We start from the raw sequence: 15,997 nt of genomic DNA, 5'->3' as shown, positions 1-15,997 counted from the left end.
ACCAAGCAATGGCTTATCAAGGCATCAAAGGACCTTCCAAGAAGCATTTTCAAGCTGGAGATCAACTAGGTAGTGATTGATATCTTCATTAGCAATAGAAAATGACCATTCAAGATCAGGCGCAAACACGCCAGCAGCCCTAGGATGACAACCCAAAATGACAAAATGCATACCTTCACAGATACAATGACAGCCTGCACACTATTAGCCTGCTTCTCTTCAACCACTGCCCTGAGTCTTCAGGTTGCAGGTCTTTCTCACAGCTTCATGCCTTCAAGAGCCCATCCATGATGGCTCTAATACCATATTGGAAGAGAGAGGGAAGAGACAATGTAATGGAGCAGCAACCTGACCTTCAGGTCTTTCATCATCTTCCATTTATTTCATAGACTACTAACATAACATAAGTGTATACAATAGTACTAAGGTCCGTAGGACCATTCACACTGGGTCTAAGACCACCGACTTATTTAATGTCCCACACTTGATACAGTTGGACAAGACTAATGTTGGTCATACATACTATGAGCTTGATATTCTAACAATTCTTACCCATATAGAGCTTGAAATGGGATCATTTGAATGCTCTGATGGTAGGATGCATTGTAAGAAAATTCCACCAAAGGTAGATATTGTATCCACCATCTAGGTTCTTTGCAATAATATGCAATAAGTATGTCTTCAATGACCTGATTTACACGCTCTATTTTCCCATCAGTTTGAGGGTGATAAGCTATACTAAAACAAAGTTGTGTATCGAGAGCTTCAAATAATCCCTTCCAAAAATGCAAAGTGAATAGAGAATCACGACCGCTGATAATTCTCTTTGGTAGTCCATCAAGTCTAAAGATTTCTTTGACAAATAACTTGGCAATATATGAGGCTTTGTAGCTGGGTTTGATTGGAATAAGGTAGGTAACCTTAGTCAACATGTCCACAATTACCATGATTGAGTTGTATCCTCCTTGAACTAAGGATAATCCAACTACAAAATCCATACTAATCAATTTCCATTTCATCTAAGGAATATCAAGTAGTTGTAGCTTTCCTGGCAGCTTAACTCGTTTAGCTTTTATTTGTTGGCAACTCATGCATTCGATTACGTATTTAATTACATCACTTTTGAGCTTTTCCTAACTGCATTGAGAGTTTTGGCATAGCCAAGATGTCCTAAAAATGGAAAATCATGAGCTTCCCATAGTATCTTCTTCTTAAGATCTTGACTTGAAGGAATACATAATCTTGTTTTGAAGTAGACAAGCCCTTCGTCAACAGAGAAGTTAAGATACTTTGTCTTAAGCTTAGAATTTTGTTCTTTATTCTGAATTTCCTTCAGCATTTGTTGATATTTGGGATCATTATTTGCTTCTCCTTGGCTAGCTCGATGATGGGATTGCTAGGCAGCATTGATATCATTGTAGTTTTAGTGTTTAAGCTCTAAGAGGTTCTTCTGAGATAAGTGCATTGAGAAATGATTTGCGGCTTAAAGCATCTACAATTACATTCTCTTTTCCCAATTTATATTTGATCTCAAAATCATACTCTTGCAAGACTTTGATCCACCGACGTTGCCTCATATTTAGATCTAGTTGAGTGAAGATCCATTTAAGACTTTTATGGTCGGTTACCAGTGAGAATTTCTTCCCCAGTAGATAATATCTCCATAACTTAAGAGCATGGATAATTACAACTAATTCCAAGTCATGAGTAGCATAATTTCTCTCGTCAGTCTTAAATTTTTTGGAGGAATATGCTACTGGATGTCCTTCCTGCATGAGTACACATCCCAAAGTAAGAGAGCTCGCATCGGTCATCATTTCAAATTCTTTGTTAAGATCGGGTAGTTTGAGGATCAGGGCTGTGACTAAACTTAGCTTGAGCCTATCAAAGCTAGATTGTCCATCTTGGGTCCATTTAGTGGAAACCTTCTTCTTGAGTAGGTCGATGAGGGGTGCAACAATCAAGGCATAATTCTTGATAAAGACTCGATACCATCATGTTAAACCCAAAAAACTACGAACTTCGCGTACAGTGGTTGGAGGTGGCCAGTCTTGTACATCCCTAACCTTGCCGACAGATCTATTGAAATTCCCTCTACTGAAACTGTAAACCCTAAATACTCGATTTTCTTCTTGAAGGATGCATACTTATTCTTCTTAGCATACAGCTTGTGAGTCCACATTGTCTCAAGAACTATCCACAGTTGTGACTCGTGACTTTCTTCATCCTTGGAATATGTTAAGATGTCGTCAAAGAATACAAGGGCGAAATCATCAAGATAAGGTTTGAATATATCTTGCATTAATCTGTTGAAGGTAGCAGGGGCGTTGGTTAATCCAAATGTCATTTTACAATAAACTCGTAATGATCGTACCTTGTGCTAAAAGCAGTTTTTGAGATATCTTCTTGCCCTAATCTGAGAACAATCTTGGAGAAAATCTTCGCTCCTTGTAGTCGATCAAGTCGTTCGTCGCTCCTTGGAATTGGATACTTATTCTTGATTGTTACCTGATTTAGCCCTTGATAATCAATGCAGAGATGGAGAGTCCCATCCTTCTTTTTTTGAAATAACACCAGAGCTCCCCAAGGTGAGTTACTGGTCTAATGTATCCCTAACTTAAGAGCTATTTGAGTTGTTCCTTTAATTCTATGGCTTCCGGAATGCACATTCGATATGGTCGTTTTGCAACTGGTGTAGCTCCTAGTACTAGCTTGATTTTGTAGTCGACTTCTCTTTGTGGTGGAAGTTTAGTTAATTCTTTAGGAAATACGTTATCATATTCCCTAAGCCACGACGGTTCATCTTCAGCTTCTTTATCCTATTTGGTCTTATTTAATTTGATTAAGTATACAAGTGAGCCTTTTCTTAAACCTTAGCAATTCGAGAAGCTTTCGCTAATTGAATCTTTGATTTTTCTACTTCTCCTTGTGTGGTCACTTGTTGTCCTACAAGATTCAAGAATGTGACTTGGCCCTTTTCACAATGAATATGAGCGTCATTGGGAATTAACCTGTCCATTCCTAACAAGCACTCATAGGTTTCCAGCTCGTTTCCAGGCTGATCACTCTAAATTTAATGTTGTTCTGATTGCCACCCAGATTAAACTCCACCTTACTTGTGTGTTGTGTTGAGGAAACTTCTTTTCCATCAGCTAACTCAACTTTCAGCCTAGGTGCATGCATTGTGTATATGCCTAGTTTTCTAGACACCTTGGTGATATGAATGAATGCGTGCTTCCAAAATCAATCAAAATTTTAAAGGGTTTACCATTATAGCTTAATGGTATTTGAATTACTGAGAATTATCGATTTGGTCCCTTCTTGTTGAGAGAGGCGTGAATTCTTTCTTTCTCCATGTTGGTTTCCAAGGTGGGATCTTCATCATCTTCTACTTCCTTGAGGGTTATGCCGACGACTCTTCCTCTAGCTATGGTTGTTACAGAACTTGCTTTGGTATTCATTCTATTTGATTTTTGGGCATCGCTTTTGGATGTGGCTAGGTTCGTTACAATAATAGCACCTAAAAGTATCCTTATTACCACCAGTAAAGTTCTCCACCACCGACGTCTTAGCCTTCTTGCTATTAGTAGATTGGAATTGACCTTGGGCTCTTTTTGCATAGTCCCTAGTTATATTTCTATTTTGGAACTTATTTTGGATTGGAGTTCCTGTACAATTGGTCTTACTCTTATCAATGCATCTTGGAGGTCGGATAGATGCATTGCTTCAAGCCCTGTGTTCAGGGGATCATCCAATCCGTGGCAAAACTTGGATAATTGTTGTGCAATGTCCATAGATGGTGCATACTTGAGAAGTGTTACAAACTTCGAGTAATAGTCTCCCAATGTCATTCTAAGTTGCTTTAGACCAAAGATTTCATTCAACTTTTGTGTGCAGTATCCTGGTGGAAGATACCGGCCTCGCACTGCATCCCTTAATACGTCCCAACTAACAAACACTTCAGAGTTTCCTTGGTCTTTACACCATTGTTTCCACCAAATTCAAGCTTCTCATATTATCTTTAACTTGCCTATCATTGCTTGATTAGCTGGGGTAATTCTAACATCAATGAAGTAATCTTCCATGGACTCAACCCATATTTCTGCTTCAACCTTGATGTTTTTGCCTTGGCTATCAAACTCAAGTGGTTTGATTTTCTTAAGCAGGAACTTCTTTTCTTGGATCTCAGTAGCATTAAGGGTACGAACAGCTTCTTGTGGTATCATAAGATTTTCTCTAGATAGCTCTATGAATGTTGTCATTCAATTTGCTCGTATCTTTTCAAAAAAGAGAAATCATTTCAGAAGGATAGAAATGCTTTATATTAAATTTTCAAAGAAGGCTACATCATGATAGAGTTTTCCGAATGAACTTAAGGAATCTAACCATGGATTTTAGATATATCTACTAACTCGTAATTATTAATTGCTAGAATGGTAACCAATTTCACATTCAATGGATAGACAAAATAATTTCTTTTGTTGTAGGAGATAAATACATGGTTTATTTTGGGATGGCTAGTTATTTGGGAGAGAAGATTTCCCTAATACAACCTAGGCATGGTATTTGGATACATCCATTGGGTAATAATCGGGCATTGAAGAATGGATATCTAAAAATCAATACTTTAAAGGAAGATCAAGAAGTCCATCTTTGACCTATTTGCAGCATTTAGAGCGGCCAACAACTATAATTTGGTCCACTGGGATGACCTTTGTCACTTCCTTGTAAATATATCAATTTAGTTTAACCTCCCGGCCTCTAGTGAATAAAGTTGAATTCAGTCTGGCTTCATGGAATAAATAAACCTTCACGACTTTAAGGTTTTCCATCCATCTTATCCTCTTCAAATTGGTCTGAAGGAAGGCAAGACAGTTTGCGTCGATATAACAAATTCCATTGCTTATCATCCAACGTCTTTCTCGATATAGGGAGAAGGATCGTAGATGCAATCCAAAATCTGCATTACTTGCATTCTCCATCCATAAATCATAGAATGCATTGCCAATGTAAACATTGCTCGAAGACTAGGAATTGTTTCCAATCTTCGTCTCTCTATGGTATGATTTTTAAAAAAAACACATATCAGCAAGAGAAAGGGAAAACATCTTACATCTCATGCTACATTTATCAAGTTTTTTTAATTTCTTTTCACTCTGATACCACTTCTAACATACCTGCCTTGACTTCTTGACAGATAATGTTTTACTAGTTGCCCAGAGTTTACCTTATAGCCGTCACTATCCGTACTCTAATCAAAATGATTGGATTTTTTAAGGTTAGTTAACCCTAGGTCTACCCTGCAAGGGAAGCATCCTACTGTTACCCACGGAGAACCAGACATGAAGGTTCCTAATTGACCTATCAGTCACCTATCAACAACTAACTCACATCCGAAGGTGTCCTTCGAGAGGCTTCTTGTTCGGAAGGAGTGGCGACTACCATTACCCATGGTTCATGGAGTACAACACTTTTTTTCCAATAGCAGACTAAGGATTTATGAAATCCCTTGCAGTGCTCCTCCAGACAACACAATTGTCGTGCCTTTTCCCTAAGATAATTTACAGTTCGGGTTCTGAGACCAAACCCTAAGTAAATCAGTGAATTGGTCCTTCCTAGAGTTTCTTCATAGTGTTTGTTTTTAGGGAAACCTCTTGGCTAACTGAGACCACCATGCCATAGGACTCGATTCATCGGGAATCCACCCACCTGCTTCCCTCTATGGAAGTTCTTACTTATCTAATTACCTGTCACATTACATGAAACATATAAAAATAACTTTATTAATTAAAATCCTTTTTATGCACAGTTGTTTGTTTATGTAATTTACTCACGGACATATAATCAGAATAAAACAATTTCATTGATTATATTCCATAATGTGTGTTCTATTGCCCATACAAGAGAAAAATTACAATTTCATGTGCTTCCTCATCCAGCGCATATGCACGTCACCAAGATCAAATCCACCTATAGCTAGTGTTTATAGGTGTCCCAAGTAAAAATTGGACCATACAGGGAACCAAGTAGTTCCTAGGTGCGAAAAAGGGATTTACTAGCTAGAGCCCCCGTACTGGCACCCTATCCACCTCCTACTTAATACGATCCTTGCTAGGAGACCTCTCGCCATCAGAGCCGTTCCATGCTTCTGCGGCGGTAAAAACGTCCCCTCTTGGTATGGGGATTCAACACCTATCCTTCGAGGAGGTATAAGGCTCCTCAAATTTTATCTGTTCCAATACTTAATTCAATCAAAATCTAATCTAGAAAATCACAAAAAAGATTGATGTCTGCAAGCAGTTATGACTTCAATCAATCATGCAACTTTCAAGTGATGCTTAATTATAGTAGCAATCGAGACTTGAGTTTCACATAATGTAATCTTCCCCTTGGAATTTAACTATGGGTATCTAGATTTTGGGGTCTCTAACTTCCCAGTTCTTGTAACCAAGTTTTTGGCCTTAAGTCAATATTTCTCAAGAGACTTATCTTATTTGGATAGAACTTTTTTTACAAAAACCTGTGGTATCGCAATTGGTAAAGGGTTGTTATCCGTGCCTATGACTCCATTAGTGACTCCCATGCTCACAACTCCAATTGTTGCTTCCACGATATTAGGGTCATATGCAATTTATGATTTTGAATTCTTTTTCTTCGGGGACATGATGGAAATATGATTCGTAGAAGAAGAAGAAGAAGAACACGACAGTAATACCAGTTGGCAAGGGTGTAAGTCTCTCGATCATGATGATGGATATTGCAATGTAGGCCTCGCGGATGATTCTTCTTGCCTCGTGGAGATCAATACTTCACTCTCTCTAATATATGGAATAGAAACAAGAGTAGAGGTATGATAGAATAGGATAGAGTTTTTCAGTGTCTTCTCTTCATGGATTAGAGTAGAAGAGGATGAAAGACCTTCAATATATCCCCTTCCTTAGGTTAAATGGAATGATGTCTCTTCGTCTTGTGGAATAGAGTCTCCTCCTTCTCGATCAACATCTCATCCCGTCAAGATTCCTTTTGTCGCTCTTTCTGGTCATCCTCAAGCCCTCAATTTATAGTTTTACAAAGGGGGGGGAGGGGAAGAAGAGAGGAGGCTTTCTTTTTTTGCGCTTTTCGATGACAAAGAGAGAATGCTTTCTTTTAGCACTTCTGATGAAATCATTGATGACACCAGAGAGGGAGATCCATTTTTGTAGCGTGAAGATAAGAATTTACGAATCTATTGGAGAGCACCCCATGCGGTGTGTCATCGGGTGGCCATCACTATCCAAGGCAGCGACTAAGGCAGTGATCAAGGCATAGACCTTGGCATCTTGGTCTTGGCATACTTGGCAACGGGCTATGAAGGCTTTGTTGGTGCCATTGACTGCATGCAAGAAGCTCCCACTAGCTTGTAGGAAAATCTTCTCGGGAGGTCACCTATCTCGATAGTGTTGTCACCCAAGTGCACTTATCTGCCAAGTGACTATCCACTAGGCTAGTTCTTTTTTGGTTGTTCTATACTACAACATATTTTTAATAAGCTAGTCTTGGGAGGGCCTCCCAAGTCTTTCTTCCATGAACTGGCATATAATACCTCATTAATTATATTCATAATGAGAGTTAGTTTCATATTTAGAGCTAGTATTTTTTAAAAAATAAATGCGTGACATAAATCAATTTTCTTTGGAATGTATATGCACATTAAAATAAACTAAGTAATGGGGACATTACATCCCTTTTGGGCACCCATACCCTTTTTTACATGACTGGCCATCTTGCCTAGGTTCTCTTTTCCTATTCTCTTTTATTTATACTGTCCCTTCACCTTGCCCGTCTACACGTTACAAATTTCACAAGAGGGAGCGTGGTGCTCTTTTACAAAAATTTAGGGGCATTTTTGCATTTTAAAATACACATTTCCTTTTTTGCATTTGCGTTGAACCTTTCAAGGTTGCCCTTGTGTTTTTGGCCTTTTCTCCTCTTATTCCTTTCATGTTAGGTTGCCTTTTTTCTAATTTTTGAGTTTTCTTTTACTTCCTTTTTCTCTATCCTGTACTGGGGTTAACATTACCCCCTCCTAGTCGAGTTCCAGTCCCATGGCACTTGTGGATAGCTGCTCATGAGGACACGCGTGGTTGAAGGGTTTCCATGTGAGTCGATGATGGAGCCTTACGGAGATTAGATGAGGAGAAGAAGCAATTCAAAATGGTGGAGGATGTGGAGGCCAAGACTGGATTGAGCGAGCTCCGAGGTCAATGGTTGGTTACGGGGCGTCAGATTCACCTGAAAAGGAAAAAAAGGTGCACTGCCTAGGGGGTGTATCTATCTTACCGTGCAATGCATTATGTCCATGTGCAAGTGGAACTAGGAGTTGGGTCGTGAACCAGGTCATGAACCACAAGAAAATCCTTGGGTGTTGTCCCACACTTGAGGACCCAATTCATGCATAGGGGAGATGCAGTGAGTGTAGCTTAGGGAGACAGGTCTAACGATAGGCAAGTGTGACCTCCCTAGGTGTGTCCTACCCTTAATGCACCCTAAGCATGTGAAGTGGGGGAACAAATGGGGCTAAGGAACTAGGCACAAAGCCAACTGACCGAGGAGGCCATAGGATGCACCTAGCTTGAGGACCCTTAGGTGCCGTGATTGTGGCGCTCATCAAAATCAAGATACATTGCTTGTTGCCTCTTTTGGTTCTCTTTTCCTTTTCTCTGCTCTTTTCCTCTTACTTTTTCTCTTCTTCTTTTTGGAAGTACGTGAAGAACTAGTCCTCGTATTCTTCGTCATGGGAGAAAGAGGTTGGAGGATTAAAGGACTTACTAAGAAAGTTCTTACTTTGCCTGTAATCCTTTAGGTTCATACACATGTTTAGAGGGATTGTAGACAAGAATGGATGATTACATCTAGTGAACTGACTATCATTCATATCTTCTAGTAGAGCCATGTAAAAAGATGGGAGAAGTGTGGCTCGCATCATAAGTCTGGCCATTGTGCAGCTATCTATGCCGGCATTCAAGACAAAAAAGAGGGGTAGTAGTAGGTGATATTCCTGAGAAGTAGGAACATGTGTGAGCAACATCCTAAGTAACCTAAGGTTATTGCAAGTTGTCATGAAGGCTCAATCAGGGGCAAGAGGAGAACTCACTAAGGAAGTTGGAGATGGAGGACCTAAGGTCATCTAAAAAAAATGTGAGAGCTTCTTCTCGTTTAGTAGCATTTACATTATATATTTTGGAAAATTCATAGTAGCCATGGATGTCCAAATTGAAATCCACTCCCACCCTTCTTGGATATGGCATGTAGGTCAAGTCATTTACATTATATATTTTGGGAAATTCATAGCAGTCATGGATGCCAAAATTGAAATCCACTTCTGCCCTTCTTAGATATGGCATGTAGATCAGGTCATTTCTCTTGTAGGATAGGGTGCTGCAAAAATACATTCATGCATCCACATTTGCATCCCAAATTCTTCTCCTCTTGGGTTGTGCTTCATACCCCTTTATTGTCTTGGGCACTTCCATGATCTTATCTTCCCAATAGTTTGGTGATTCTAATATCCACATTTTTGGGTTCTTTTCTCTTTCTTTGTTTCATTGGTCCCCAAGTCTTCTGCCTATGTTTATCACCTCTTCCACCACTCTAGGGGATAGAACTCTATTCATTGCCAGTGGGAATTGAAAAGTAAACTCAAAGGGTTTTCATATATTTTCCCACTATTCCCACACTGCGAGTTCAATGTTGTTTCAATTGATAGGAAAGCCCTCTTCTTTTTGTGGGGTAGGAAGTTCTGGAACTATCAGGGGTTGTGCCCTTAGCCTTCTTCGTGTTTGCTTCAACATCTTCTCTCTCTTCCTAATAACTTTGACTTTCCTTTTTGGAGTTGGATCTTCTTATGGCACTTCATATTGCACTTCTGATCATCGAGGGCTTGGTTGTGGGACTTGTTCTTCTTGTTTGCCCATCTCAAAATCTAGCCCTCCTTCAGTGGGTGGCACTTGTTGCTCTATTCCTTTTGCAGGCTTCAGTGGTCTTTGTTCCTCCTAATACCCCAAAAATTCTATTTCTTAAGCCATCACCCCTGCCCTTAGCAAGTATTCTCTTTCATCTTGTTGGCTTAGACCGATTCCTGCTTCTTGCATTTGGGCACACAAGCCATGCCTTATGGCTCTATGGGAAATCTCTAACTTCTTCTTCAAAACTTCTGTGGCCTCTTCCTCTTCTCGTTGTGTGCCATTTAGAATGGTGTTGAGGAAAGCACATTGCTAACCCACCATTCTTGTCTCTACAATCTCTACCCTGCTCTCTGCTAGCATTCTCTTGCTCTTCTACGCATGGGCTAGATGGCTTGCCAAGTTTTTCACTCTTTCCTTGCTCTTAGCTACCCACTCTTTGACTCTTTTCTTCATTTCTTCTAGACTCTCATTTTGTCTTTTGGCCAAGGCTACCATTTTTGGCTTCTCCTCTTTTCACATTTGGGTAGCTTGTTCTTTCTCCTCTTCCAAACACTTCACCTCACCTTTTAGCCTTTCTTGCTCTTCCAGCACTAGCATTAGCCTATTCTCCATTTTCTCCATTTCTTTGTGGTGCTTTTCCTCTTCATGAGCTTTTTAAGTGTCTTCTACTCTACAAGCCTTCCATTGCCTCCCCTATCCTTTCCACTTGCTCTCTTAACTTCTCTCGATGTACAATAAGGAGCTTATAATCTCTTTATAGCCCTATGAGCTATTGTCTTTCTTTTTCTGCCTTGTCATTGAGTTCTTCCTTTAGCGCATAGATCTCCTTTTGATACACTGCCACTTGGCGCGTCCTCTCCAATTGGAATGTTGATGAGGCTTCCTTTTTAGCCTCCAGCTCAGCCACTGATATCTTCTTTTCTTCATTTGCCCTTTCGAGCTATGCATGGAGCTCCTTGACATATCATAATATCCCATCGATGGTGGCATTGCTGTAGGTATCGACATTGTTGATGCCTCTACTTTTTGTTTTTTAGGATCCTACCTTGATTCGACATCCGCAATTGCTAGTCTCTTCATTCCCATCGTTAGAGCTCCTTCACTTGACTCTAGGGATATCTCTTGCACTCTACCTACTAGATACTACACCTAGGCCATCAGATTACTTTCATTCATCGTGTTTGTGGTGCATTGGGTGGTTGTTATAGTTGTAGTTGGGGAATCGAATACATCAAGCCCTTGTCTTTTCCTTGCTCACTCTCTACTGCCTTGGCATTAGTGCTTGGTCCTGTTGAGATATCGAGCTCCACTCGTGATACGCCAGGGTGACCGTTGTATATTTATGTCACCGACTTGTCAGTTGCAGACGCGGTTGGTACACCGCCCATGAATAATAGCTACATGATAGCTATCCTTATCTACTCTAGTTCGTGGCTCAGTTAGTATGCCACCTTAGTTAGTTGAGTTTGGTTTGAGACCCATATATAGGGTTCTTCTATTTCTTTGTACTTGAGTTCTTTTGGCTTACACAACTAAGAAGAGGAAAACTGTTTTCAGCCTCCACCCTTGTGTGTCTTCCCCCATTGTGCAAGCAAGAAAGCTTCAAGCGAGACTCCTTCCTTCTCTCCCACAATCTTGACATGGTATCAGAGCCTTGTTCGTGGTAAGGAGCTCAAGAAAGCAAGCCAAGCTCGCGGTGGTCTGGTAAGAGGAGCAGTGTTGCTTTCATTTCCTGTTTTGGGAGCAGATCTTTGCAGGTAGCACAGCCGGAAATTGCAGGAGTGCATTGTCTCAGGTTGAGACGCCCTTCGCGGTGAAGCAAGAGGGCAGTATATGCTGCGGGAGAGGGCTTTAGCCCTTGGCGACCTTGTTTTTTTTATTTGAGGCCATTTCGGGGCCTGTTTTGCAGACGGAAGTTTTCTGCACGCACTCAAGAAAAGGCTCAGTTTTATGCTGTGCGACCACTGTTCTACAGGTCGGTGAAAAGTTACTGTAGAAATTGCATCGTATGCTTGTGCGCAGAGACATTGGGAGTTTCAGAATCATCCTTGGTTCCTGTTTATGCAAAATCGTCACTAGGAAGTGACTGTGTGGTCAAATACCACTTTCGCCAGTTTTGCAGATTTGCCCTTGTGAGGGTGAAGCTGTGTTTTTTGCAGTGACAGAATTTCTTGCAGTATTCTGTAATGGCGTCTGATTCTCTTTCACAGATTGTCACTGAAAAGCTTGACAAGAACAACTTCCAGGCATGGAAGTTTAGAATGACGAATTTCCTTATGGGAAAAGGATATTGGGAATTTGTTGCAGGAAATGAAGAAGAACCAGTTCTTCCTGATGTTCCCAATCAACAACAAATGCAGGCATTTAAAACATGGCATGAGAGAGCCAGGAAAGTTATGTATTGGCTGTCTATCAGTATTTCAGACTCTATGATTGTGCATATTCAGGATGCAAGTACGCCAAAGGAGGCATGGGATACTTTGTCAAAAATGTATAGCACAAATACGCAAGCCAGAAAAATGCAGCTCAAGCAAGAGTTGCATAATGTGCAAAGAGAAAGTATGAGCATCAACGACTACCACATGAAGGTGAAGAAGATTGCAGATGCACTTGCTTCCATTGGGTCGCCAGTGGAAGATGATGATTTAGTTTCCGTGACCTTGAATGGTCTAGGAAAGGATTATGCACAGTTTCGGACATCCATTTCAGTTCGTGAAAGATTTCCTGATTTTGAGGAGTTGATTGCTCTTCTAATTTCTGAGGAACAGAGAAATGGTGGTGCATCTTCTTCAGGAGGAACTTCAAAAGAAGCTGTCTTCTACTCAAATGCTGGAAGAGGTAGAGGCAGAGGTAGAGGAGGCCGATTTGGAGGCCGTGGCAGAAATCAGAATATGCAGCAAACTCAAGAAAACCAGTCCTATGGAGGAGGACGTGGTAACTCTAGAGGCAGGGGGAGCCAAAGAGGTCGTGGTGGATGGCAAAGAGGCCAAAATGCAAACAGTAATGTTGAATGCTACTACTGTGGTAAAATGGGTCATATGGCTAAAGACTGCTATAAAAAGCAGAATGACATCATGAATGGAAAACTGCAACAAGGGAATTATGCATCTTCTAGTAGACAGGGTGATGACAGAAATGAGCATTTGTTCATGGTGCAGCACATGAACAATTCTATGACAAGTGCAGAAGAAAGCAATGATGTATGGTATGTTGACTCAGGTGCATCAAACCACATGACAGGTCATGCAGAATGGATGGAGGATGCAAGGAAAATGGAAAAACCAGGATTTGTGGAGACTGGTGATGATACTGCACATCCTATTGTGCAGATTGGAAAAATTCCCTTGTCTATGCAGGGTGGGAAAAAGAAATACCTGTCCGATGTATTTCATGTCCCGAATATCACCAAGAATCTGGTTTCAGTTGGTCAAATGGTTGAACAGGGCTTGCAGGTCAGATTTAATCCTCATGGATGCTTTGTTGAGGATATGAAAAATAAAGGTCGCTTGATAGCAAAAGGAAAGAAGAAGGGCAGAATGTTTACATTGGATGCAGACATGTCTGAATTGAGTGCAGCAATGTTTGCACATGGGACCGGTGTAGTTGCAGATATTGATATCTGGCATAAACGCATTGGTCATGTTAATGTACAGCGACTTAAATCAATGCAGGCCCAAAATATTGTTGCAGGATTGCCCAAATTCAAGGTTGCAGAAATGCATAAGGTATGTGAAGCCTGTCAGTTTGGAAAACAGGCAAGGAAACCATTTCCTAGACATGTTCAAGAGAGTGAGAAGCCATTGGAATTAATTCACTCTGATGTGTGGACAACTAAAGCTGCATCTCTTGGAGGCTGTCATTATTTTGTCAGTTTTATTGATGACTATAGCAGAAAAGTTTGGGTGTATTTTATGAAAAAGAAAAGTGAAGTTTTTGGGCATTTCAAAACTCTTAAAGCTATGGTTGAAAAAGAAACAGGCTTGCAGATAAAATGCCTAAGGTCAGATGGAGGGGGAGAGTACCTCTCAAATGAGTTTGCAAAGTTCTTGCAGGAGCATGGCATAAAGCAGCAATATTCATGCAGTTATACCCCACAACAAAATGGAATTGCAGAAAGAAAAAACAGGCATATTGGAGAGGTATCTCGTGCCATGCTCAATGAAAAAGACTTGCCAGATTTTTATTGGGCTGAAGCAGTTGCTACAGCAGTCTACATAATGAACAGGACTCCCACTGCAGCAATACATGGAATGACTCCAGAGAAGAGGTATACTGGTAGGAAACCAGATATTTCTCATTTGAAAATTTTTGGTTGCATTGCCTATGTACATGTGCCAGATGAGTTGAGATCCAAGTTGGATCCAAAAGCTGAGAAGTGCATCTTTATTGGTTACTCTCTGCAGCAAAAAGGGTATAGATGCTATAACCCTTCTACTCGTAAGTTTACAGTGAGCAGAGATGTTGTTTTTGATGAGATGAGTAGCTGGTATAAACCAGTAAATGTGATTGATGATGTAGATGCACAAAATGGTAATGCTGCACAGAATTCACAGCAGCAGTCACAAAACATTAGTGGACCTGGAACGTCCTCTAGCACTGGTTCACATTCTTCGCCATGGACAGGCAGATTGAGATCAGGAGATTCTTCTCAAAGTAATGCAGATAGTGGTATGCAGGTATCACGAAAAGGAAAAGAGAAGGTTGATCAGCCCATGTTTGATGTGAATGCAGGTCACTCTTATGTGGATGGTGAATCCAGTGGCTCAGAACAGAGCATTGATGATGAGTTGGGTATTCCTTCTATTGTTACACCTGGAGTAAGGAAGACCAGGGATGTTTTGAGAGCACCTGGGAGTGAACCCACTTTGCGCAGGTCTACCAGAGTTAGGTATCCTGTGGATAGGCTGAAATATGATGGATTTACAGCCATTCACTATGCATATATGGTCAAGGTGATACAAGAACCAGAACCCACTTCTTTTGAGCAAGCCATGGGAAAAGAAAAATGGGAGAAAGCCATGGATGAAGAAATGGATGCCTTGGAAGCAAATGCTACATGGGAATTGGTACCTTTGCCTAAAGGTAAAAATGCAATTGGCTGTAAGTGGGTTTATAAGGTGAAACACAATGCAGATGGTTCTGTGAACAGATACAAGGCAAGATTAGTAGTCAAGGGGTATGCACAAACATATGGAATTGACTATGAAGAAACATTCAGTCCGGTTGCAAGGATGGCAACCGTAAGAGCAGTCATTGCTATGGCTGCATCAAAGGGATGGTCTTTACATCAGATGGATGTAAAGAATGCCTTCTTGCATGGTGATTTGCAAGAAGAGGTCTATATGGAGCAGCCACCAGGTTATGTGCATGTTGTTCATCCTGAGTTTGTTTGCAGGTTGAAGAAAGCCTTGTATGGCTTGAAGCAAGCACCTAGAGCATGGTCTGACAAGATAGGACAGTATCTTGTCACTATTGGCTTTCAGATTTCCAAGGCAGATTTCTCACTTTATGTGAGAAAAACAGAGAAAGGTATTATGCTGCTTGTCATTTATGTTGATGATTTGATTATGACAGGTGACAGTGATGAAGATATCCTTCATGTGAAAATGCTATTGAAGCAGAAGTTTGAGATGAAGGATTTGGGAGAGCTGCGTTATTTCTTGGGCATTGAGGTGATTAGATCACCAAGTGGGATACAGCTCTTGCAGAGGCAGTATGGATTGGACATGCTGTCCAAATATGGGATGACAGGCTGTAAGCCTATTTCAGTTCCTTTGGAGCAAAATGTGAAGCTGAGCATAGATGCAGGTGAGCTTCTAGAAGACCCTACTATGTACAGACGCATAGTAGGAAGTTTGATTTATATGACTATTACCAGGCCAGATTTGAGCTATGCTGTTGGATTGGTAAGTCAGTTTATGCAGGCTCCAAGGAAACCACATTTGGATGCGGCTAGACGCATACTTAGGTATGTGAAGTCCACATTGCAGTATGGACTATTTTATGAGACTGGGGTTCAGATACAGTTGCATGGATACACTGATGCTGATTGG

The sequence above is a fragment of the Lygodium microphyllum genome, chromosome 28 (assembly GCF_053477565.2).
Source record: "Lygodium microphyllum isolate KBCC chromosome 28, Lygodium_microphyllum_v1.1.10, whole genome shotgun sequence".
NCBI lineage: Eukaryota > Viridiplantae > Streptophyta > Polypodiopsida > Schizaeales > Lygodiaceae > Lygodium > Lygodium microphyllum.
The sequence above is the reverse complement of the archived record's forward strand: the minus strand, read 5'-3'. Positions refer to the sequence as shown.